Source organism: Stenella coeruleoalba, assembly GCF_951394435.1.
Source record: "Stenella coeruleoalba genome assembly, chromosome: 11".
Classification (NCBI taxonomy): Eukaryota; Metazoa; Chordata; class Mammalia; order Artiodactyla; family Delphinidae; genus Stenella; species Stenella coeruleoalba.
The window spans coordinates 78,936,037-78,959,703 of record NC_137157.1 but is presented as its reverse complement, the minus strand read 5'-3'; the positions used below and the strand labels follow the sequence as shown (position 1 = coordinate 78,959,703).

The following is a 23,667-nucleotide window of genomic DNA, read 5'->3' as shown; positions in this document are numbered from 1 at the left end:
TTGTAGCACACAGGCTTAGTTGCTCCACGGCATGTGGGATCTTCCCAGACCAGGGCTTGAACCCGTGTCCCCTGCATTGGCCACTGCACCACCAGGGAAGCCCCTCTAGCATTATTTCTTGAAGTAGTTATTCTGCCCCTTTCTTTCTCTCCTCTTTTTCTGGAACTCTCATTATGCTTATGCATATGTTGGTATTCCTGATGGTTATCTACAGGTTTTGATACTTTGTTTATTTTTCTTTATTCTTTTTTCTTTCTGTTCCTCAAACTGGATAGTCTCAATTTGCCTATCTTCAGATTCACTGATTCATTCTTCTGTCAACTCAGCATTTGCTGTTGAGACCTTCTAGTGAATTTTTTATTTCAGTTAGTGAACTTTTCAACTCCAGATTTTATATATTTTATTTTTATAATTCCTATCTTTTCATTAGTACTCTATATTTTATGAGACTGTTATTACACTTTAGTTATTTAGGCATAGTTTCCTTTAGTGATTTGAGACTACATGTTTGAACATATTTAAAGTAGTTGATTTTAATGTCTTTGTCTAAGTCTATAATGTCTGAGTTTCCTCATGAGCAAATTTTTATTGACTGCCAGTTTTCTGCTCTGTGTGTGGACTATACTTTCTTGTTTTTTTTGCATGTCTCATAATTTTTGTTGAAAACTATTTATAAATATATGTGTATATATATATTTTTAATATATTTTACATGTAACATGGCAACTCTGGAAATCAGAAATTCCTCTCCTCCCCAGAGTTTTTTATTGTTGCTGTTTTTGTTGCTATTTTTGCTGTCTTGTTTAGTGACTTGGTGAACTCTTTTTGTAAACTCTGTATTCTTTGTCTTGTATGGCCACTTGGAATTATTAGCAGTTATATTATGCCAGTTCATTTTATAAAATTGGGTCAATTTACATAGAGGAAATCTTTAGTTAGGGCTTGTGAATTATGATTAAAAAGTTCATTGATTATCAAAATGATTACAAAAAGTAAGAAAACATTTATTGACTGCTTACCCTGTGCTATGCCTGAACATATTACTTGGTTAATGGGATTATCAGACAACCAGAAGGCCAGGTTTGTTTGTTTTTTTTTTTAATTTGGTGAAAATCTCTAGACTTGTACTTGTGGGGTTTTAATGCCTTAGTAATCAAAAGTAGCTGGACTTATTTTTTTCCCTAGCATTTAACTCAATGGCTTAGCATCTTGTCATCTTGTACTACCTGAGAGTCATAATTGAGAATATTATTTTCAGTGCTGTAGAAGACATTGGGATGATTCAAACAGTTGATAAGAACATGGGGTTAAAATGTAGAAATACTTATATACAACTAATGGAACTTAAGTAAATAAGACTTACTGTGTCAGTGCCATCACCTAATAGCTAGCATTTTTTGGATTTGGTTATATATTTACTCAGTAGAGAAATAGTGTCAGTTGACATTTCTGTAGGATCCTGGCACTATGGCATATAAAAAAGTTGGGAGTGCTTGGATTGCCTTGTGGGAAAACTTTGGATTTTTAGCTAATGGCTTAGTTAATCTTCATAATCGTGCAGAGGAAAAGTCTTTCAAATATTGCTCGGAAATGGTCAGATTTGTCAGGAAAAAAAAAATTACAAGTTAGGATCAGATGAAAAAAATGATCCTGCTGAGGATACTGGTACTTTACTTCAGGAAGAAATGAAAATTAGTGGTCAGGACAGTTTTATATTATCTTAGAAAAATGTGAGCAAGCAAGTCCTTTATGTGTTTCTCTGGTAAACAAGTCTGTTTCCTGTTTAAGGGCACTGTTAGCAGATGAAGACCTTTGATAGGTGCATAAACAAGGATTTAATAACTGTCAAGCTAAGTTAATGAAAGTAAAATAATGGACAACTGAACTATGGTGAGAAGCAAAATTCAATTCAATAGAAATCTATATTTCAGGTTCCTATACTAGGCACTGGAGGATACAGAAATAAATGTCACTTGGTTTTCAAGGACCTCACAGTCAAGTAGGTGAGAGTTATATAAACTGATACATTATAGGGAGAGCACTGATTGGGAAGGAATGGGATCCTGAAAGTTAGGAGTGTGTGGGAAGAGATGAAGCTAGAGACATCGAGCCCCTGAATTTTGATGAGTATTTTTTGCCAGTGGGAGCATCCTTCCCACCCTCAGTGGTAGTGGCCTCTCTACCCACAGTGGTAGCTACTTCCTCACTCGCAGTGGGAGTAGCCTCTCCACCCATGTCTGAGATCTGAGGGGATTAATTCTGCATTAATGGCAGCCCCTGAGGCAGTTGCCAGGCAAGACAATGCTGATCTCCTCAGGACCTGTCCCCAACACTTTTCTTTGCTTCTAGATCTATGACTAGACTGAAATCCCAGCAGGCTTCTAAAGGTGAGGTACAAAGTGTGACTCATGGGGAAATGTACTATACTCCAAAAGAACTACTTGAACTTTCTAATTTATACAGACAGATCCAGGGAACATGTGTGGGAATGGATACTAAAGGTGCAGCATAATCATGAAAAGAACGTGAAGTTGGACCAGGCAGAATTTATTGATATGGGCTCACTAAGCAGAGATTCTGCATTTAGTGTGGTGGTTTGGCCGAAATATGGACCAAAAGGTGGCTCACAGTGAGTGAGCTGCAAATGCTGGGCCTACCTGTCTTGGTTTACTGTAGAGGAAGGGAGTCAAGGGCTTAGGGAGATTGGAATGTTAGAGTGGATTTGTCATTTAGGAAGTGCCTCACCCAAACTGGGAGGGTCCAGAAGACATAGCTTCCACCAATATTATGAGATAAATCGTGAGGGGAGCCCTGGCATCCTTGACGAGCTCTGTGATGCTTCAGTAGGGCATGCAGTCACTGAACTGGGAAACGTAAATGCAATGGGAGTAAATGAATTCCAGGGTGGCAGGGGCCGAGTAATGACATCCATCTGTCAAAGGCAAGGTGAGCGTGGTTTGGGCAGCAGAGTCAAAGCGGCAATTAGAATAGTCTGATTTAGGCAGAACAATCGTGTTGGCTAGTTGATCATGGTGTTCCTAGAAGTGAAATAGATAGGAAGCCTACTGAATTCTTACTTGATCTGTATAAGCAGAAAAGTTCTATGTCAAGTGAACCAAAGTCTAGCCTGAATCAGAAAAAACAGAGTCATGACCCATCAATCAATTCTGAGACTTGAATTTTTACAGACCTAGAACCCCTTGAATGAAGAGGAGGCAGGGTTCCCTTGAGGAAGGACGCTGGTACATTGCCAAAATTTACTGTCAGTCTTTTTCTGTCAGCCCTTCTAAAGGGTTCTGTGGCCTTTCATCATGGTAATTGTGCATTGGGGAAAAGGAAATAATCACACCTTTCAAGGACTGCTGGATACTGGCTCTGAATTGACGCTAGTTCCATGGGACCCAAGTTGTCCCTTTGGTCCATCGTCAGAATAGGGGCTTATGGAGGTCAGGTAATCAATGAAGTTTTAGCTCAGGTCTGTCTCACAGTGAGCCCAGTGGGTCCTCAAATCCATCCTGTAGTTATATCTCCAGTTCCAGAATGCATAATTGGAATAGATACAGTCAGCTGCTATCACAGTCCCCACATTGGTTATCTGACCAGTGGAGTGAAGGTGATTATGGTGAGAAAGGTCAAATGGGAGCCACTAGAATTGCTTCAACCTAAGAAAAGAGTAAACCAAAAGCAATACCTCATATCTAGGGGGATTGCAGACGTTAGTGCCACCATCAAGGACATGAAACATGCAGGGTTGGTGATTCCCACCACTTCTGCATTCATCTGATCTGTTTGGCCTGTGCAGAAGACAGATGGATCTTAGGGAATGACAGTGGATTATTGTAAGCTTAACCAGGTGGTGATTCCAGTTGCAGCTGCTATATATAGTTTTACTGCTTGAGTAGATTAACACATCCCCTGATGACTTGTATGCAGCTATTGGTCTGGCAGATGCGTTTGTCTCCATCTCTGTCAGCAAGGTCCAGCTGAAATAGTTTGCTTTCAGCTGGCAAGGCCAGCAGTACACCTTCACTGTCCTACCGCAGCCCTACGTCATAATTTAGTTTGTGTGGATCTGTATCACTTTTCTCTTTCACAAGATAATCATCACACTGGTCCATTAAATTGAGGACATTATGTTGACTGGACCTAGTGAGCAAGAAGCAGCAACTTCTCTAGACCTAGTAGTAAGACATTTTAGTGTCAGAGAGTAGGAAACAAATCTGACAAAAGCTAAGGGGCCTTCTACCTCAGTGAAATTTCTGGGGGTCTAGCGGTATGAGATATCTTGAGATATCCCTTCTAAGGTTAAGACAAGGATAAGTTGTTGCATCTGGGCCTTCCTGCAACCAAGAAAGAGGCGCAACATCTAGTGGATCTCTCTGGATTTTAGAGACAACATTCCTCATTTGGGGTGTGTTACTCTGGCACATTTACTGAGTGACTCAAAAAGCTGCTCGATTTGAATGGGACCCAGAATAAGAGAAGACTCTGCCACAGGTCCAGGCTGCTGTGCAAGCTGCTCTGTCACTTGGGCCATATGTTCCACCAGATCTAGCGGTCCTTGAAGTGTCAGTGGCAGATAGGGATGCTGTTTGGAGCTTTTGGCAGGTTCCTTTAGGAGAATCAGAGTGTAGGCCCTTAGGATTTTGGACCAAAGCCCTGCCATCCTCTGTGGATAACTGTGCCTCTTGAGAAGCAGCTGTTGGCCTACACTTGGGCCTTAGAGACTGATTGCATAACCATGGGCCACCAAGTTACCATGTGACCTTAGCTGCCCATCATGAAGTGAGTGTTATCTGACCCACCAAGCCATAAAGCTGGGCACGTGACACAGCAGCACTCCATCAACAAGTGGAAGTGGTATATATCTGAGCAGGCCCGAGCAGGCCCTGGAGGCACAGATAAGTTGAAGAAGTGGCCCAAATGTCCATGGGCCCTACTCTGCTACAGTGTCTTCTTTTTCCAGACTGCACCTCTGGCTTCATGGGAAGTTTGCTAACATCAGGTCACAGAAGAGAAGACTCAGGCCTGTTATACAGATGCTTTTGCATGATATGCAGGCAGCACCAGAAAGTGAATGGCTGCAGCCCTACAGCCTCTTTCTGGGACATCCCTGAAGGATAGTGGTGAAGGGGAATCCTCCCAGTGGGCAGAACTTCAGGCAGTGCACCTGGTTGTTCACTTTGCTTGGGAGGTCAAATGGCCAGACATACAATTGTATACTGATTCATGGCTTATGACCAATGGTTTGGCTGGATGGTTAGGGACTTGGGAGAAACATGGTTGGAAAATTGGTGACAAGGAAATTTGGGGAAAAGGTGTGGATAGACCTCTTTGAATGGGCAAAAAATGTGAAGATATTTGTGTACCATGTGAATGCTCACTAAAGAGTGATCTCAGCAGAGGAAGATTTTAATAATCAAGTGGATAGGATGACTCACTCATTCTGTGGATACCAGTCAGCCTCTTTCCCCTGTCACCGCTGTCATTGCCTCGTGGGCTCATAAGCAAAGTGGCCATGCTGGCAGCGATGGAGGTTACACATAGGCTAAGCAACAGACTTCCACTCATCAAGGCCGGCCTGGCTATGGCCACTGCTGAGTGCCCAGTCTGTCATCAGCAGAGACTAACACTGAATCCTTGATATGGCACCATTCTTTGGGGTGATTAGCCAGCTAAGTGGAGGCAGGTTGGTTATACTAAACTACTCCCATAATTGAAGTGGCAGCGATTTATTCTTACTGCAGTAGATGTTTACTTTGGATATGGACTTGCCTTCCCTGCGTGCAGTGCTTCTGCCAAAACTGTCATCTCTGGACTTATAGAATGCCTCATTCACCACATAGTATTCCATATAGCATTTCTTCTGATCCAGGAACTCACTTCACAGCAAGAGAAGTGCAGAAGTGGGCCCATGTTCATGGAATTCATTGGTCTTATCTTGTTTCCTGCCATCCTGAAGCAGCTGGCTTGACAGAATGGTGGAATGGTCTTTTGAAGACTAAGTTATGGTGCCAGCAAGGTGTCAGTATCTTGCAGGACTGGTGCAAGGTTCTCCACAAGGTTGTATATACTTTGAATTAGCATACAGTATATGGTGCTGTTTCTTCCATAGCCAGGGTCACAGGTCCAAGAATCAAGGGGTGGAAATGGGAGTGGCACCATTCACTATTACCCCTCGTGAGCCACTAGCAAAACTTTGGTTCCTGTTTCTATGACTTTCTGCTCTGCTGGCCTATAGGTCTTAGTTCCAAAGGGAGGAATGCTTCCACCAGAAGACACAGTGATTCCATTGAATTGGAAATTAAGACTACTGCCTAGCCACTTTGGACTCCTCATACCTCTGAATCAACAGGCAAAGAAGGGAGTTGCTGTGCTGGCTGGGGTGACTGATCCTGACTACCAAGGGGATATTGGACTACTGTTCCACAATGGAGGTAAGGAAGAGTGTGTCTGAAATGCAGGAGATTTTTTTAGGCATCTCAATATTATCATGCCCTGTGATTAAAGTCAATGGAAAACTAAAACAGCCCAATTGAGGGAGGACTACTGATGGCCCAGATCCCTCAGGAATGAGGATTTGGGTAACTCCATGAGGTAAAGAACCATGACCAGCTGAAGTGCTTGCTGAAGATAAAAGGAATACAGAATGGGTAATGGAAGAAGGCAGTTATAAATACCAGCTACAACCATTTGACCAGTTACAGAAATGAGGACTGTAATAGTCATGAGTATTTCTTCCTTATTTTGCTATGAATATGTGTGTGTGTGTGTGTGTGTGTGTGTGTGTGCGCGCGCGCACGTGTATGTGTATGGCAATATATATGTAAACTATCTTTGCTTTTTTCCTCTCTTAACCACTTATCATGTAACATAAAATGCATTAGGTGTATATCATAGTATTTTAAGTATTATTAACTTTACATCATAGTATTTAAATTTTGGGATATCAAGGAGTAGAGTAAATATCACTCAAGGACTTTACCTCCTCTTCTGGAGAAGAGGTTAGTGTGTTTCCAGTTGTACACAGGATAGCTATATCACATTTTATGACCTTGGTATAAAAGAATTATGTCCTTATTTGGAGATTAAGTATGGTTTAAGAGATGAGTATGGGTGCCAAGTAGACAAGGGGCAGACTTGTGATGGTTAATTTTAGGACCGTGGGGTGCCCAAATAGTTGATCAAACTTTATTCTGAAGGTGTTTGTGAGGTTAGCATTCGAATTACTAGACAGAGTAAAGCAGATTGCCCTCATCCAATCATTTGAAGACCTGAATAGAACAAAAAGCTGAGTAAGATGGAACTTCTGCCTGATTGCTTGACTGGGACATTGGTCTTCTCCTGCACTTGGACTGGGACTCTTTGGATGCACACTGGAACCGCACCATGCATTCTGGGTTTCCAGCTTGCCAACTGCAGATCTTGGGACTTCTTAGCCTCTATAATCTTACAAGCCAGTTCCTATTAATCTAGTTCCCTCTCTCTTTCTCTCTCTCTCTCTCTCTCTCTCTCTCTCTCTTTCCCTCTCTCTCTCTCTCTCTCTCTCTCTCTGTCTCTTTATATGTATATACGTGTGTATATATGTATGTAGTATATAGGTACATATATAAAATGTATATATAAAATAATTAAAATTATATACTATTATAAAAATAATAGTTACAAAGCTAATCAAAACAGTATGGTACTGGCACAAAAATGGAAACAGAGATCAGTGGGACAGGTTAGAAAGCCCAGAAATAAACCCACGCACCTGTGGTCAATTAATCTACAACAGAGGAGGCAAGAATATACAAGAAAAGACAGTCTCTTCATTAAGTGGTGCTGGGAAAACTGGACAACTGCATGTAAAAGAATGAAATTAGAACATTCTTTAACACCATATACAAAAATAAACTCAAAATGGATTAAAGACCTAAATGTAAGGCTGGATACTGTAAAACAGAGGAAAACGTAGGCAGAACACTCTTTGACATAAATCGCAGTAGTATCTTTTTGGATCCACCTCCAAAAAGTAATGAAAATAAAAACAAAAATAAACAAATGGAACCTAATTAAACTCAAAAGCTTTTGTACAGCAAAGAAAACCATAAGCAAAATGAAAAGACAGCCCACACAATGGGAGAAAATATTGCAAATGATGCGACTGATGGGATTAATCTCCAAAATACACAAACAGATCATGAAGCTTAATATCAAAAAAAAAACCCAATCAAAAAATGGGCAGAAGACCTAATAGACATTTCTCCGAAGAAGATATACAAATGGCCAAAAAGCACATGGAAAGATGCTCAACATTGCTAATTATTAGAGAAATTCTAATCAAAACTACAATGAGGTATCACCTCACATAGGTCAGAATGGCCATCATCAAAAAGTCTACAAACAGTAAATGCTGGAGAGGGTGTGGAGAAAAGGGAACCCTCCTACACTGATGGTGGTAATGTAAATTGTACAACCACTGTGGAGAACAGTATGGAGGTTCCTTAAAAAGCTAAAAATAGAACTACCATATGATCCAGCAATCCCACTCTTGGACGTATATCTAGAGGAAACCATAATTTGAAAAGATACATGCACCCCAGTGCTCGTTGCAGCACTATTTACAATTGCCAAGACATGGAAGCAGCCTAAATGTCCATCAACAGAGGAATGGATAAAGAAGATGTGGCACATATATGCAATGGGATATTATTCAGCCATGAAAAAGGAATGAAATAATGCCATTTGCAGCAATATGGATGGCCTAGAGATTATCATACTAAGTGAAGTAAGTCAGACAGAGAAAGACAAATATCATATGCTATCACATGTGAGGAATCTAAAAAAAAAAATGATACAAGTGAACTTATTTACAAAACAGAAACTGACTCACAGACTTTGAAAACAAACTTATGGTTACCAAAGGGGAAAGGTGGGGGGGAGGGATAAATTAGGAGTTTGGGATTACCATATACACACTACCGTATATAAAATAGATAATCAACAAGGACCTCCTGTATAGCACAGGGAACTCTACTCAATATTCTGTAATAACCTATATGGGAAAAGAATCTGAAAAAGAATGGATGTATGTATATGTATAACTGAATCACTTTGCTGTACACTTGAGACTAGCACAACATTGTAAACCAACTATACTCCAATATATAATAACAAACTAAAAATGTATCTAAATATTAAAAAATGTATCTAAATATTAAAAATAAAATGTATTATTATAAAAATAATAATTATATATATAATTATTATTTTTTTTACAGCTGATCCTTGAAAAATATGGGGGTTGGGTGCTGAACCTTGCGTACTCTATTATCTGACTATAATTTTCTAGTTGGCCTGCTGTATCTGTGGTTCTGCATCCTTGGCTTCTACCAACCATAAATCATGTAGTATTGCAGTAAGTATTTATTTGAAAAAAATTTGCATATAAGCGGACCCATGCAGTTCAAACCCGTGTTGTTCAGGGGTCAACTGCGTTTATCTGGAGGACCCTGACTAATACACTCACCATAGAAATAAAAAATTAATTGACTATTTCCTCTTCCAGTACAACAAACAGGGTGTCTTTGGCAAGGTGGAATGTCAAATATGGAGCTAATAAAAATTTTTAAAGAATACATGGTCATCTTACCACTGTATGAAGAAGAGTGGCCTTGCAGTTTGCTTCATAAATTGCTTTCATTACTTACAGTATTCCAAATCTCACATGATAAAGAAATGACTATGAGATACTGAGTTCTAGTATAAGGATAATTTATAGTAAAACTCTTAGAAATCATGGCTGAGATCCCAGAATTAATTAGTCTCGGACACAGTCAAACAGTGTACCTGTATCACGAAGTATATTGACATTTAACAACAGTCTATAAGGATTATTGACAGGTATATACTTTTGACTTAAGTGATTTGGTAAAACTCAGTTACTGTTATTGCTATTGTTCTTTGACCTTTTATTTTTACCACAGTCTCAGATTATGGAAAATAGTCATTATGCTAAGAAGTTAATCACATATGCTGGAGAGAGATTTAATGAATATAGTAAAATGGAATAATATGCCTGATAAGGTACTATTTACTTTAAAAAAGAGGGAAAAAAAATCTGTGAACAGCAGTACCCAGTACTTAGTTTGTTTTCAATTTTTAAAAAGTAAAGTAAACTGAAGGCGCAATCATAAAGTCTACAGGATTTCCCCTTTTGTAAAAAGTTCTTAGGGAAAAAGAATGATTGTTTGGATACTTTCAGCATTTAAAGCTGGTTAATTACCACACATTCTTTCCATTGTGATTGTGTAGCAGTGTTGAGGTCCAGAATCATGCAAAAAATTTCTTTTTTTAAATCGACTCTCAGTAGACTTGTTTCTCCGTGTCTCTGATGTTGGATTACATAGCAAGTGTTTGTTGGTTCTCAGGCTTGGAAAATGTGTAGTGGTTTTCTAAGCAAATATTCATTCCTCTGCAATTCAGTTACTTTAACGTGGTGCCAATAATTAAAAGAAAATATATATTCTGCCTCAAAAATATCACAGAACTAGATATTCTAATCAAGACAGGTGTACATCTTTTTGGGAACTTATGTGTAATGAGTTGTGGAAGTTGTCAGTTTTCAAGGAAGCAGGAAACCATAACAGTTGAATAAAACACCACTAATTGGTTGTATATGTGGAGAAGTTGGGGCATACGTTTCTGTGTGTGGGAACTGTAGCATTCTTTCATGTAGTTAGTTATCTGTTCTTATCCATTCCTAAAAGAACATAATGGGGGCTTCCCTGGTGGCACAGTGGTTGAGAGTCCACCTGCCGATGCAGGGGACACGGGTTTGTGCCCCGGTCTGGGAAGATTCCCCCATGCCGCGGAGCCTGCGCGTCCGGAGCCTGTGCTCCGCAACGGGAGAGGCCACAACAGTGAGAGGCCAGCGTACCTCAAAAAAAAAAAAGAACATAATGGGCAATTGTTCAGAGCAATGTTGTTATAATTATAATATAATAAACAGAAAATGCTGTTCATCTATGAAATTGAAACTGAAATTTGTTGATGACTTTCAGTGTATATGTGTGTGTTGAGAGAGAAAGTCATTGTGAGGCATATAAATAGAATGTTGCTTTTACTTTATGATATTCTTTGTTTTGACCTTTCAGAATATCATGAAGCTATCAGGGAATATCATAAACATCAGGGAATCAGTCGTAATGATGGTGAAGGAACCAATGCTTAGGAGAATTACACCTTTGTTCACATCACTACCATTGCTTTCATGTTACCCATAGTGTGTAAACCTTTTTCTCATAAGAAAATTATGGCCCAGAGTAAGCCCTTAACGTATTACCAGGTAACATATTATCAGGGAATATGCAAAAATGAACTAGATGGTTGTATTGTGGTACTGACAGCAGAGATGCTAGCACAGAATAGGACACATAATTGAATATATATGTGTATTAACACACATATGTCCATATGTATATGTTTCACATTAAATTGCTTGGGAATATTGAAATCCTTCAATTCATTGTATTCTTTAAATATTATAGTAGTAGTTTACACATAATCAAGTTTGTGCATATTTGAGTTGTGTGTAGCTCTTGGACAATTTTTAGGAAAATTTCGGAAATAGCAATTTTGAACTGACCGCTTAATCTTATATTAATAGTTGTAGGCATGCTTTGGATTTTTTCTCGTTTTATTTGAGAAGTTGAAGTCAGTAAAGTCAATCAAAAATAATAAGTGTTTATTAATGAACTATTGTTCTGTGTAAGAAAAAAATTGCAAACTTCAGAATGGCTGTAAGAGGCAGAAGATGAGACTGGAAATGTAAATTTGAGCCAGATCATTAAGGGACTCTAGGATCTCTAGGGATAGATTACCAACAACAGAATGGGGAAAAGTGTAAGCAAGGGCATGATGAAGTCAACCCTGGGCAGGCTGGGATAATGCTCTTACTTGTTGATTGCTTGGGAAGAAAATCAAAACAGTATGTAATCATTCTGTTATTTAACAATCTGAAGAAATAAGGCTTTTCTGGGGACACAGGGTGGTGGTATGACTGAAAGTTTAAAAGTAAGACAAACCGACAGGAAGCTGATTATAATTTGGGTATGCCTGGTAACTTCTCCAGTCTCAGGCAGCCTCGCTTACCGCAGAGAGCTTTAGAAAGCATGATGTAGATAGCATCCCATATTTCACTTAACATCTAAGGCTGTCTTCCTATTTTCCTAATACATCTATCCCCTCCCACTCCAGTCCTCTTGATTTTCCAGTTTGGTGACTCCATGATCTGTTCTCACTTCCTCCATCCTATGTTTGATCTTTTGGATACCCTATTTCAAGCTTACCTACATTAAACACCCTGAGGCATTTTACATGCTGCATGTCTTTTTCCTCTGATTCTCAATCCCTCCCCCCTTTTATTTTGCTAGCAACTGTAGTTCTGCCTAAGAGGTAATCTTTCCTCTTGCCTCAATTTCAAGAAATGCTTATTAGCTGGACTATTTGCCTAATGTGCTTTCTACTTCCACCCCTGCTAGAGGAAGGGACTTAGCACTAGTGATAAGCAGTGAGGCTGTGATAAAAGTTTCAAACAGAATATTCTTTTCCACTATTTATTCTGTATTCTGTGGTGGTTTAAAAAAGCAGTTTTCTTGAGATATAACATTTATACAATTAAAACAACCAATAATAAATACAATAATATTAAAATACTAAAAAATAAATTAAAATCACCCATAATTTGATGACTTTTGACAAATATTTACCTATGAGAAACTTATACCACATTCATGATATAGAGCGTTTCCATCAGTCTGAAATATTCCCCTGAGTCTCTTTATAGTTGATCCCGTGTTACCACTCTTGGTCCCTGGCAATTACTGATTTGCTTTTGGTTACTGAAGCTTTGCATTTTTAGGAATTTAATATAAAAGGAACATTATAGATTTGTGTGTGTGTGTGTGTGTGTGTGTGTGTGTGTGTGTGTGTGTGTATGGTAGGCTTCTTTCACTTGATATAATGAAGATTAATCCATGTTGTTGCATATATAAGTAAGTTGTTAATTTTTATTGCTGAGTAGTATTCCACTGTATGGATGTACCACAATTCTTTTATCCATTTACCAGTTGATAGGGATTTTAGTTGTATCTGTTTTTTATTTTTGCTATTATGAATAAGCCTGCTGTAAACATTCACTGACAGGCTTTTATGTGGACATATGTATTCATTTCTCTTGGGTAAATAGCTAGGAGTGGGAATCCTGGGTTATGTAGCAAGTTGAATGTTTAACTTTATATACTACCACTTTAGTAGATGTGACCAGTACCTACATTTTGGTTTTAATTTGCATTTTTCTAAAGGCTAATGATGTTAAGCATCTTTTCATGTGCCAGTTTTATACATTCTTTTATGAAATGTTTATTCATTCTTTTGTCATTTAAAAAATAGAGTTCATTTTTTTTTTTTTTTTTGTGGTACGCGGGCCTCTCACTGTTGTTGCCTCTCCTGTTGCGGAGCACAGGCTCCGGATGCGCAGGCCCAGTGGCCATGGCTCACGGGCCTAGCCGCTCCGCGGCATGTGGGATCTTCCCAGACCGGGGCATGAACCTGTGTCCCCTGCATCGGCAGGCGGACTCTCAACCACTGCGCCACCAGGGAAGCCCTTCATCTTATTTTTTAGTTATAAGGGTTCTGTTTATATTCTGGATATAAGACCTTTACCAGATACGTTTTTTAAATATTTTGTCCCAATCAGTGGCTTGCCTTTTTTATTCTTAACAATACATATATTTTAAAAATTTTAAAATTGTCGTAAAATATATATAACATAAAATTTATCATTCTAATCTAACTGTACAGTTCAGTGGCATTAAGTACATTGATATTGTTGTGCAACTATCACCACTCTCCATCTACAGAACTTTTTCATCATCCTAAACTGAAACTCTGTATCCGTAAAACAATAAATCAGCATTATCCCCCACCCCCAGTCCTTGGTAACCACTATTCTGCTTTCTCTCCCTAAGAATTTGACTATTTCAGTACCTTATATAAGTGGAATTTGCTCTTTTGTTTTTGGCTTATTTCAATTAGCATAGTGTCTTTGGGTTCATCTATGTTGTGGCATGTATTAGAATTTCATTTCTTTTTAAGGCTGAATTATATTTCATTGTATGTACCTACCACATGTTTATCTGTTCATCTACAGATGGACATTTGGGTTATCTTCACTTTTTGGCTATTGTGAATAATGCTGCTATGAATATGAGTGTATGATTATTTGCTTTCAGATAATCATGAGTGTATGAGTATATGAGTCTCTACTTTCAGTTCTTTTGGGTATATACCCAGAAATGGAATGCTGGATCATATTGTAATTCTATGTTTAATCTTTTGAGGAACCACCATTCTGTTTTCCTAGACTCACTGTATTTTAAAGTCTGTTTCCTTTCCGCCTTGGTTCAGTGAATATGCTTAGTCATTTTAGACAATGAACCACTGGGAAAGAGCTACTAGTACAGGAAGAATAGTAGCCAAAAAATCTGCAGGCTTGCATGCTTTCTCCCTTATTTCCATAAAAACCATCACTTTCGTTAATGCATTGATCTGAAAGTTAATGTTTCTCTGAAAGTGGTCCAGCAACCACTGGCATCAAAAATAACTTGTTTTACATTCAGATTCCTGAATGTCACCCTGATTCAGACTCTCTGGAAGTGAGAGCAAGCAAACATGCTTTTTGAACAGAGGTGTTTAATTTTGATGATTTTTATTTGTTTCTTTTATGGTTTGTACTTTTTTGTTTTATTTAAGATCTTTGCCTAACCTGTGGTCTGAAAGATTCTCTCATTTTCCTCTAGAAGTTATGCAGTTTTAGGTTTTAGTTTTAGGCTTATTATCTGTGTCAAGTTCGTGGTTTTTTTGCATGATACAGTGTAAATGTCAAGGTTCATTATTTTGCACGTTAATATCCACCTAGTCAAAAGACTGTTCTTTCCCCATTGTATTATCTTTGGAGTTTTGTGGCATATATGTGTGCCTGTTTCTGGACTCTCTGCTTATCACACTATCTTAATTTACTTTAGCTTTCTAGTAAGAATCATAATCATGTAGTGTGAGTCTTTCACATTTGTTCTTCATTTTCAACTGTATTGGCTGTTTAGGTTCTTTTCATTTTCATGCATATCTTAGGAATAGCTTGACAATTTTTAAAGTAAAGCCTGATGGGATTTTGATTAGGGAAATATTAAATTTATATCTTAATTTGAAGAGAAGTAGCAGTAATATTGAATTGTCTGACTCATGTATATGTCTTGTACACATTTTGTTAAATTTATCCTTAAGTATTTCAAACTTTTGATGATACTCTAATTGGTATTGTTTATTTTAATTTTCAATTATTAGTTTCTAGAATATAAAATGCAATCGATTTTTTTATCTTGACTTTGTGTTATTCAAGTAATATTTTAGTAGATTCCTTAGGATTTTCTATATAGATAATCATGTTTACTGTGAATGAAGGTAGTTTTACATCTTTTCCAGTCTATATATTTTTAATTTCAGTTTCTTGTCTTGTTACACTAGCTAGGACCTATGGTGAGATCACACATCTTTGAACCCTTCAGGATCTTAAGGTTAAGGCCTTGAGTCTTTGACCTTTAAATATGTTAGCTGTGAGTTTCTTTTTGTTTTTGTAAATAGCCTTCATCAAGTTGAATACATCTTCTTCTTTGTATACTGAATGGGTTTTGAGTTTTGTCACATTTTTTTTTCTACGTTTATTGAGATGATATATGGTTTTTCTTTAGGGTGAATTAAGTTTATTTATTTTGGGGTATTCAAGCAAACTTGCATTCCTGAGATAAACCTTATTTTTCATGATATTTTATCTTCATATATTGGTGGATTTGAGTTGTTAACACTTCTTTAAGTTTCTTTTTTTCATCTATATTGATATGGGATGTTATTTCATATTTTACTCTCTGGTCTTTGGTTTTGGTATCAAAGTAATACCAAATACCAGTTTATTTCTCTAGTTTCTTAAAGAGTTCATAAAAAATTTCTATTTCTTTTTTGAATCTCATAGAATTCTCCAGTAAAGCCTTCTGTGCCTAAAGGTTTCATTGCAGAAGGTTTTTAACTATGAAATCAACTTCTTTAATAGATCTGGGTCTATTCAGTTTGTTTATTTTTCTGGAGTGACTTTTGGAAGTTTTCTATATTTCCAGAAATTTGTACATTTTATGTAAATATTTGAAATTATTGGCAAAAAATTTTGTATAATGTTCCCTTATTATTTTAATACCTGTATGTTTCTAGAAATGTCCTAATATTGAAAAATTCTTCCATTCCTGATATTGGTAATTTGTGTCATTTCTTTGTTTTTGTTATCAATTTCATTGATATTTGGGAAGAATCATCTTTTGTTTTCTGTAATTTTGTCTGTTTTTGTATTTTCTATTTTATTAATTACTGTTCTTTGTTACTTTCTTTTTTGTGCTTACTTTGAGTTTAATAGGCTCTACATTTTTAGGTTTCTTAAGGAGATAGATCAGTTATTTGACTCCTTTCTTGTTTTCTAAATATAAGTATATAATGTTTATAAATTTCCCTGAAAGCACTGTTGTAGCTGCATCCCCAAAATTTAGATATATAGTATTTCCAGTTATATTCACCTCAAAATATTTCTCAGTTTCTCTTGTGATATATAGTGGGTTATTTAGAATTGTGGTGTTTAATTATCAGGTATTTGGGGGAATTTTCAGATTTATTTCTTACATTGCTTTTTAATATGTTTCTTCTGTGCTTAGAGAAGATACTTTGTATGATTTCAGTATTTTTAAATCTATTGAGACTTGTTCTATGGCTCAGAATAGCATTTATCTTTAAATGTTTCATGTGCACTTGAAAAGAATGTCTAATGTTCACCTGTTATGTAGAGTTTTTCAGATGTATTGGTTAGATCAAAGTGATTGGTAATACTGTTCAATTCATCTACATATCCACTGATTTTCTTTCTACTTATTTCATCAATTACTTAGAGAAGAGTGTCAAAATCTCTACCTTATGATTTTTAGTTTATCTGTCATTTCAGTTTTATCACTCATTGCTTCATGTATTTTAAAATCTGTTCTTAGATGCATTTATATTTAGTATTGTTATGTCTGCTTGAAGAATTGTCTTCTTTGTCATTATGAAATCTCTTTTAATATATTTTTTGTTTTGTTTTAGACAATACATTTTAAACTAAACATTTGTAGTACATGGTATTTGGAATAATATATCACATTATGAAGGTATCCCCCATTAATTTAAGAAAATTATCCATTCATTCATTCAGCAAATATTTGTGCACATACAATGTACCAGGCCCTGGAAATACGTGAGTGAACCAAACAGACAAAAGAATCTCTGCCTGTAGTAATTATTTGTTGCTATTTTAAATGGGGTTTAACTTGGGCAAAGTTTCTCCAGTGACCTCTACCAAATTTCTCCTTTGTAAGTCTGCAATGGGAGAATATAAATATATTGATATTTTTCTCCAATTTCCAATTTGTATTTTGCAAGCGTCTGCTGCTTTTATTTTTTAAAAAAATTTTATTGAAGTATAGTTGATTTATAATACTAGTAACAGGCGTACAACATAGTAATTCAATATTTTTATAGATTATACATCACTCAAAGTTATTACACAATAATGGTTATATTTTCCTGTGCTGTACAAGATATCCTTGTTGCTTATTTATTTCATATATATTAGTTGTGTCTCTTAATCCCATAACCGTATCTTGCCCCTTCCCCCTCCCCTCTCCCCACTGGTAACCACTAGTTTGTTCTCTGTATCTGTGAGTCTGTTTCTGTTTTGTTATGTACATTTGTTTGTTTTATTTTTCAGATTCCACATATAAGTGATAACCTAGGGTATTTGTCTTTTTTTGTCTGACTTATTTCACTAAGCATAATACCCTCTAGGTTCATCCACATTACTGCAAATGGCAGAATTTCATTTGTTTTTATGGTTGAGTAATATTCCATTGTATATATATGTATAGCATATCTTCTTTATACATTATCTGTTGATGGACACTTAGGTTGCTTCCATATCTTGGCTATTGCAAATAATGCTGCTGTGAACATTGGGGTCCGTGTATATTTTTCAAATTAGTGTTTTCATTTTTTTTGCTATATAGCTAGCAGTGGAATTGCTGGATCATATAGTAGTTCTATTTTTAGCTTTTTTGAGGAACCTCCATACTGTTTTCTATAGTGACTACACCAGTTTACATTCCCACCAACGGTGTACTAAGGTTCCGTCTTCCCCACATCCTTGATGACATTTGTTATTTCTAGACTTTTTGATGATAGCCATTCTGACAGGTGTGAGGTGATATCTCTTTGTTGTTTTGATTTGCATTTCTCTGATGATTAGTGATGTTGAGAGTCTTTATGTACCTGTTGGCCATCTGTGTATCTTCTTTGGAAAAGTGTATATTTGGGTTATGCTCATTTTTTGATTGGGTTTTTTTTTTTGATATTGTATTTTACGAGCTGTTTATATATTTTGGATATTAACTCCTTATTATTTGTATCATGTGCAAATATATTCTTTTGTTAAGTAGATTGTCTTTTTGTCAGTGGTTTCCTTTGCTATGCAAAAGTTGTTAAGTTTAATTAGCTTTCATTTGTTTATTTTTGCTTTTGTTTCTTTTGCCTTAGGAGACAGATCCAAAACAATATTGTTGTGATTTATGTCAAAGCATGTTCTGCCTATGTTATCTTCTAGGACTTTTATGGTTTCAGGTCTTACATTTAGGTTTTTAATCCACGTTGAGTTTATTTTTGTGTATAGTGTGAGGAAATTTTCTAATTTCATTCTCTTACATGTAGCTGTCCAGTTTTCCCAGCACCACTTGTTGAAGAGTTTGTCTTTTTTGCATTGTATATTCTTGCCTCCTTTGTCATAGATTAATTGACCATAAACGTGTGGGTTTATTTCTGGGCCCTCTATTCTTTTGCATTGACCTTTGTGTCTATTTTTATGTCAATACCATGGTGTTTTGATTACTATAGCTTTGTAATATAGACTGAAGTTAGGGAGCATGATACCTCCAGCTTTGTTCTTTCTCAAGATTGCTGTGATAGTTTGGGGTCTTTTGTTGTTCCATATAAATTTTAGGATTATTTGTTCTAGTTCTGTAAAAAATTTCATGGGTATTTTGATAGGGATTGTATTACATCTCTAAATTGCTTTGGGGATTATGGCCATTTTAGCAATATTAATTTTTCCAGTTTAAGAACACTAGATATCTTTCTATTTCTTTGTATCATCTTCAGTTTCCTTCATCAGTGTTCTGTAGTTTTCAGAGTATAGGTCTTTCATCTTCTTGGTTAAGTTTATCCCCATGAATTTTATTCTTTTTGATGCAGTTTTTTTCTCCCTGCATTGCATGACTTATGGGATCTAAGTTCCCCGACAAGGGAGTGAACCCAGCCCCTTGCAATGAAAGCATGAAGTCCTAACCACTGGCCCACCAGGGAATTCCCTGATGTAATTTTGAATGGAATTGTTTTCTTGCTTTCTCTTTATCATAGTTAATTTTTACTGTATTGAAAGGAAAAATATTTCTATATATCTTGTATCCTACAACTTTGCTGAATTATTTATTATTTCTAATAGCTTTTTGTTGGAGACTTTAGGGTTTTCTGTACACAGTTTTATATCAACTGCAAAGAGTGACAGTTTTACTTCTTCCCTTCCAATTTATGTTTTATTTCTTTTTCTTGTCCAATTGTTGTGGCTTGGAATTCCAGTACTATGTTAAATACAGGTGGCAAGAGTGGCCATCCTTGTCTTGTTCCCGATCTTAGAGGAAGGTTTTCAGCTTTTTACCTTGGAGTATGATGTTAGGTGTGGGTTTGCCATGAATGACCTTTATTATGTTGAAATATGTTCTCTCTGTACCTGTTTTAAACAGGTAGTCATTTAAGTTTAAACATATCCTAAAATATCTGCACTTTTTACTCCCCTCTGCTACATTTTGTGTTTTTGATGTGATATTTTACATCTTGATGTTTATCCATTTACTGATTATTATAGCTATACTTCAATTTACAGTATTTCTTCTTTTAATCTTCATTCTAGTTTATGCCTTTACTAGGTATTTGCCTTTATTAGTGGGATTTTTTTCTTTTCTATAGCTTCTTACTTCTTGTTATACCTTTTCTTTTGCACTTAGAGAAGACCCTTTAACATTGGTTTTAGGGTAGGTTTAGTATTGATGAAACTCTCTTAGTTTTTGCCTGTATGAGAAGATATTAATTAATTAATTAATTAATTTTAATCTTTCCTTCAATTGTAAATGATAATGTTGCTGGGTAGAGTATCCTAGGTTGTAGGTTTTTCCCTCTTAGCACTTTGAGTTTATTACGCCACTCCGTTCTGGTCTGCAAAGTTTTTGCAGAAAAATCAGCTGATAGCCTAATGGAGCTTCCCTTGTATATGGGTCTTTGGTTGTCTTTTGCTGCCTTTATCTTTATCTGCCTTTCTCTCTTTATCTTTAACTTTTGCCATTTTAATTATGATATGTCTTGGTGTGAGTCGCTTTGGGTTCAACTTGTTTGGGACCCTTTGTGCTCCCTATATCTGGATATCTGTTTACTTCCTTAGATTTGGTAAGTTTTCAGCCGCAGTTTTATCAAATACAATTTTGACCCCCTTCTCTTTCTCTTCTCCTCTGGCAGTCCTATGATGTGAATGTTGGTATGCTTGATGTTGTCCTAGAGATCCCTTACACTGTTCTTATTTCTTAAATTTGTTTTTGTTTTTCTGATTGAGTGATTTCTATTATTCCTTCAGACCACTTATACATTCTTCTTTATCACCTAGTCTGCTGTTAATTCCTTCTAGTATGTTTTTCATTTCAGTTATTGTATTCCTCATTCTGGCTGGTTCTTTTCTATAATTTTTATTTAGCTTCTTGTTAAATTTCTCACTGTGTTCATCTATCCTCTTTTCTAATTCAGTTAGCATTCTTGATACTAATGATTTGAACTCTTTATCTGATAAATTGCTTATTTCTGTTCATTAGTTGCTTTTTCATTTTGTTTCCTCTTTCTTTTTCAATGGAAACAACTTCCTCTGTCTTCTCATTTTGCTTACTTTCTCTGCCTCTATGAAAGTAGGTGAAGCAGTTACCTATTTCTGTCTTATAGGGGTGTCTTTGTGTGGGAGTTTCCCTCTACAGTCCACATGTGCCCAGTGGCTGCAGTAGGATAGCTGGATCTGACATGAACACAAGTTACATTTTTTCCCTGGGGTGTGCTGGCAGCTATCACCTTGGTAGGAGGTGGTAGGTGCTAGGGCCAGAGCCAAGTGTGGGCCAGGGCTTCTTCTCTGCTCACTGGCTGCCACCATCTATTGGGATTGGGTCTCAAGTTGCTGGAGCAGAAGCTGTGAGGGTTGGGTCTAAGCTTGCTCCGTCCCATTTAAGTATGTGCTCTATCCCCTCTCAGTACCAGCACCCTTGCCACAGATGGGAGTAGTGCTGGAGCAAGAGGGGCTGATGCAGGCACTAGGTGTCAGTTTGGGCATAGGCTGCGGTGGTCGGGCCACAGTCAGAGACCCAGACTGCTCCTGATGCTCTGCCTGTATAAGCGCTGGTAATGGCTGTCCCCACCCCGTTCTGTTGTCTGTCCTAGTCTGAATAGCCTTTGTCCCTCACAGCTGAACTCTCCCCTCAGCTGCATCAGCCCTCACCCCATAGTGGAGCTGTGTTGTGAAGCAAGCGGGGCTGGAACCGTTGCTTGGTTCAGGCTGGGGTGCGCACCAGGGCAGTCACAGCAAACCGGCAAGCAACCTGCACAGTTTCAGTCTGCCGTCTCTGCCTTGTTGCAGGAATAAGCAAGCATGTGCAAGGTCCTTACAAGCAGAGCACAGGCTTTCCACAGGTCTCCTGCTAGTCCCACCAGCCCTCCAGCTGAAAAGAGGACTGCTGTTTCTGGTGTCAGACCCTAGGGCTGGGCGCCTAACATGTGGCTCAAATCACTTACTTCTCAGGTAGGATCTCTACCCGTGTAATCTGTCTTCCCTTCCGAGTCCCCTCGCATGAGCACAAGCCTCGACCTGATTGCTTCTCTTCCCTCCCCACCCAATTCTGTGTGGATCTTTCTTACAGGCTTGTTTGTAAAGTATCTTTCTGCCAGTCTCCAGTTAGTATTCAGTGAGAATTGTTTCACTGTAAATGTAGTTTTGATGTGTTCATGGGGGAAGGTGAGTTCCTCGTCCTTCTACTCCATCTTGATCTCTTCTCCTAGATTTCTTACTTGCAGACAGTGCTGGAGTTGGTTTATCTTAGCATGCAGAGCCCAGGGTACAGAATCATAGCTTCTTTCTCCTGCTTCTGGCTTCACAAATTAGAAAACTGACTCTCAGCCTTGGCTGCCTGAAATCTCTGTCTTTATCCCCTGTAATATTTTTTGACCTGAAGTCTAATTTTTCTGATATAGCCACTTCAGCTTTATTTTTATTATTGATTGCATGGTATGTCTTTTTCAGCTGTTTAGCTTTATTTTTTTTTTGTCTTCATAGCCAAAATGAATTTTTCGTGGCATGTAGTTAGGTCTTGATTTTTATTTAATGTGACAGTCTCTGCTTTAGTTCTTTAGATCCACTACATTTAATGTACTGATCAATATGGTCGAGTTTAAATATATTATTTCGCTGTTTGTTTTCCACTTTCCCTTTCTGTTTTTTCCCCTATTTTCTCTAAGTTATTTTAGATTTGAGGGTTTTTTAAAATTTAATTTTATGCTTACTAGGTGTATATTTTTGCCACTTAATTCATTGCTTTACGATCTACAATATATTTTACTTATTAGTCTAATCTCAAATAATGTCATTCCATTTCATGTACAGTGTAAGAACTTTACAACAGTATAATTCCATTTCCTCTCATAGTTTGTGGTATTGATATCATTTAGTTTACTTTTACGTATTCTGTAAAGCAAGCAATTCATTGTTATTATTTTTGCTCTGTGTAGTCAGGTATCTTTAAAATTTAAAAAGTTTTAAAATTTTTATAGGGGTATATTGCTTTACAATGTTGTGTTAGTTTCTACGGTACAGCAGAGTGAATCAGCTATATGTATACGTATATCCCCTCTTTTTTAGATTTCCTTCCCACTTAGGTCAACACAGAGCACTGAGTAGAGTTCCCTGTGCTATACAGTAGGTTCTCATTAGTTATCTGTTTTATACCTAGTATCAATAGTGTATATATGTCAATCCCAGTCTGCCAATTTATCCCCCCCTTACCCCTTGGTATCCTTACATTTGTTCTCTACATCTGTTTCTATTTCTGCTTTGTAAATAAGATCATCTATACCATTTTTTTCAGATTCCACAAATATGCATTAATATACATTGTTTTTTTTTTTTCTGACGTACTTCACTCTGTATGACAGTCTCTAGGTCCATCCACGTCTCAACAAATGACCCAATTTTGTTCCTTTTTATGGCCGAGTAATACTCCATTGTATATATGTACCACATCTTCTTTATTCATTCCTCTGTTGATGGACATTTAGGTTGTTTCCATGTCCTGGCTATTGTAAATAGTGCTGCAGTGAACATTGGGGTGCATATATCATAGTTTCCTCTGGGTATATGCCCAGTGCAGTGGT

The 23,667-nt window shown here is 37.1% G+C and overlaps 1 protein-coding gene across 2 annotated transcripts in view; it reads left to right on the top strand.

Annotated features, from left to right (window-relative positions):
• Window positions 1-23,667, top strand: part of CCDC91 (coiled-coil domain containing 91) — a gene marked incomplete at its 3' end in the record, with an annotated part of 371,630 nt that overhangs the window by 7,405 nt on the left and 340,558 nt on the right. Inside the window, exon 1 of one of the 2 annotated variants that reach the window (XM_079937341.1) lies at window positions 994-6,437. The exons of the other annotated variant lie outside the window; for it this stretch is intronic. Of the gene's footprint in view, window positions 1-993; window positions 6,438-23,667 lie in introns of those variants that run through there. 2 annotated transcript variants of the gene reach the window in all.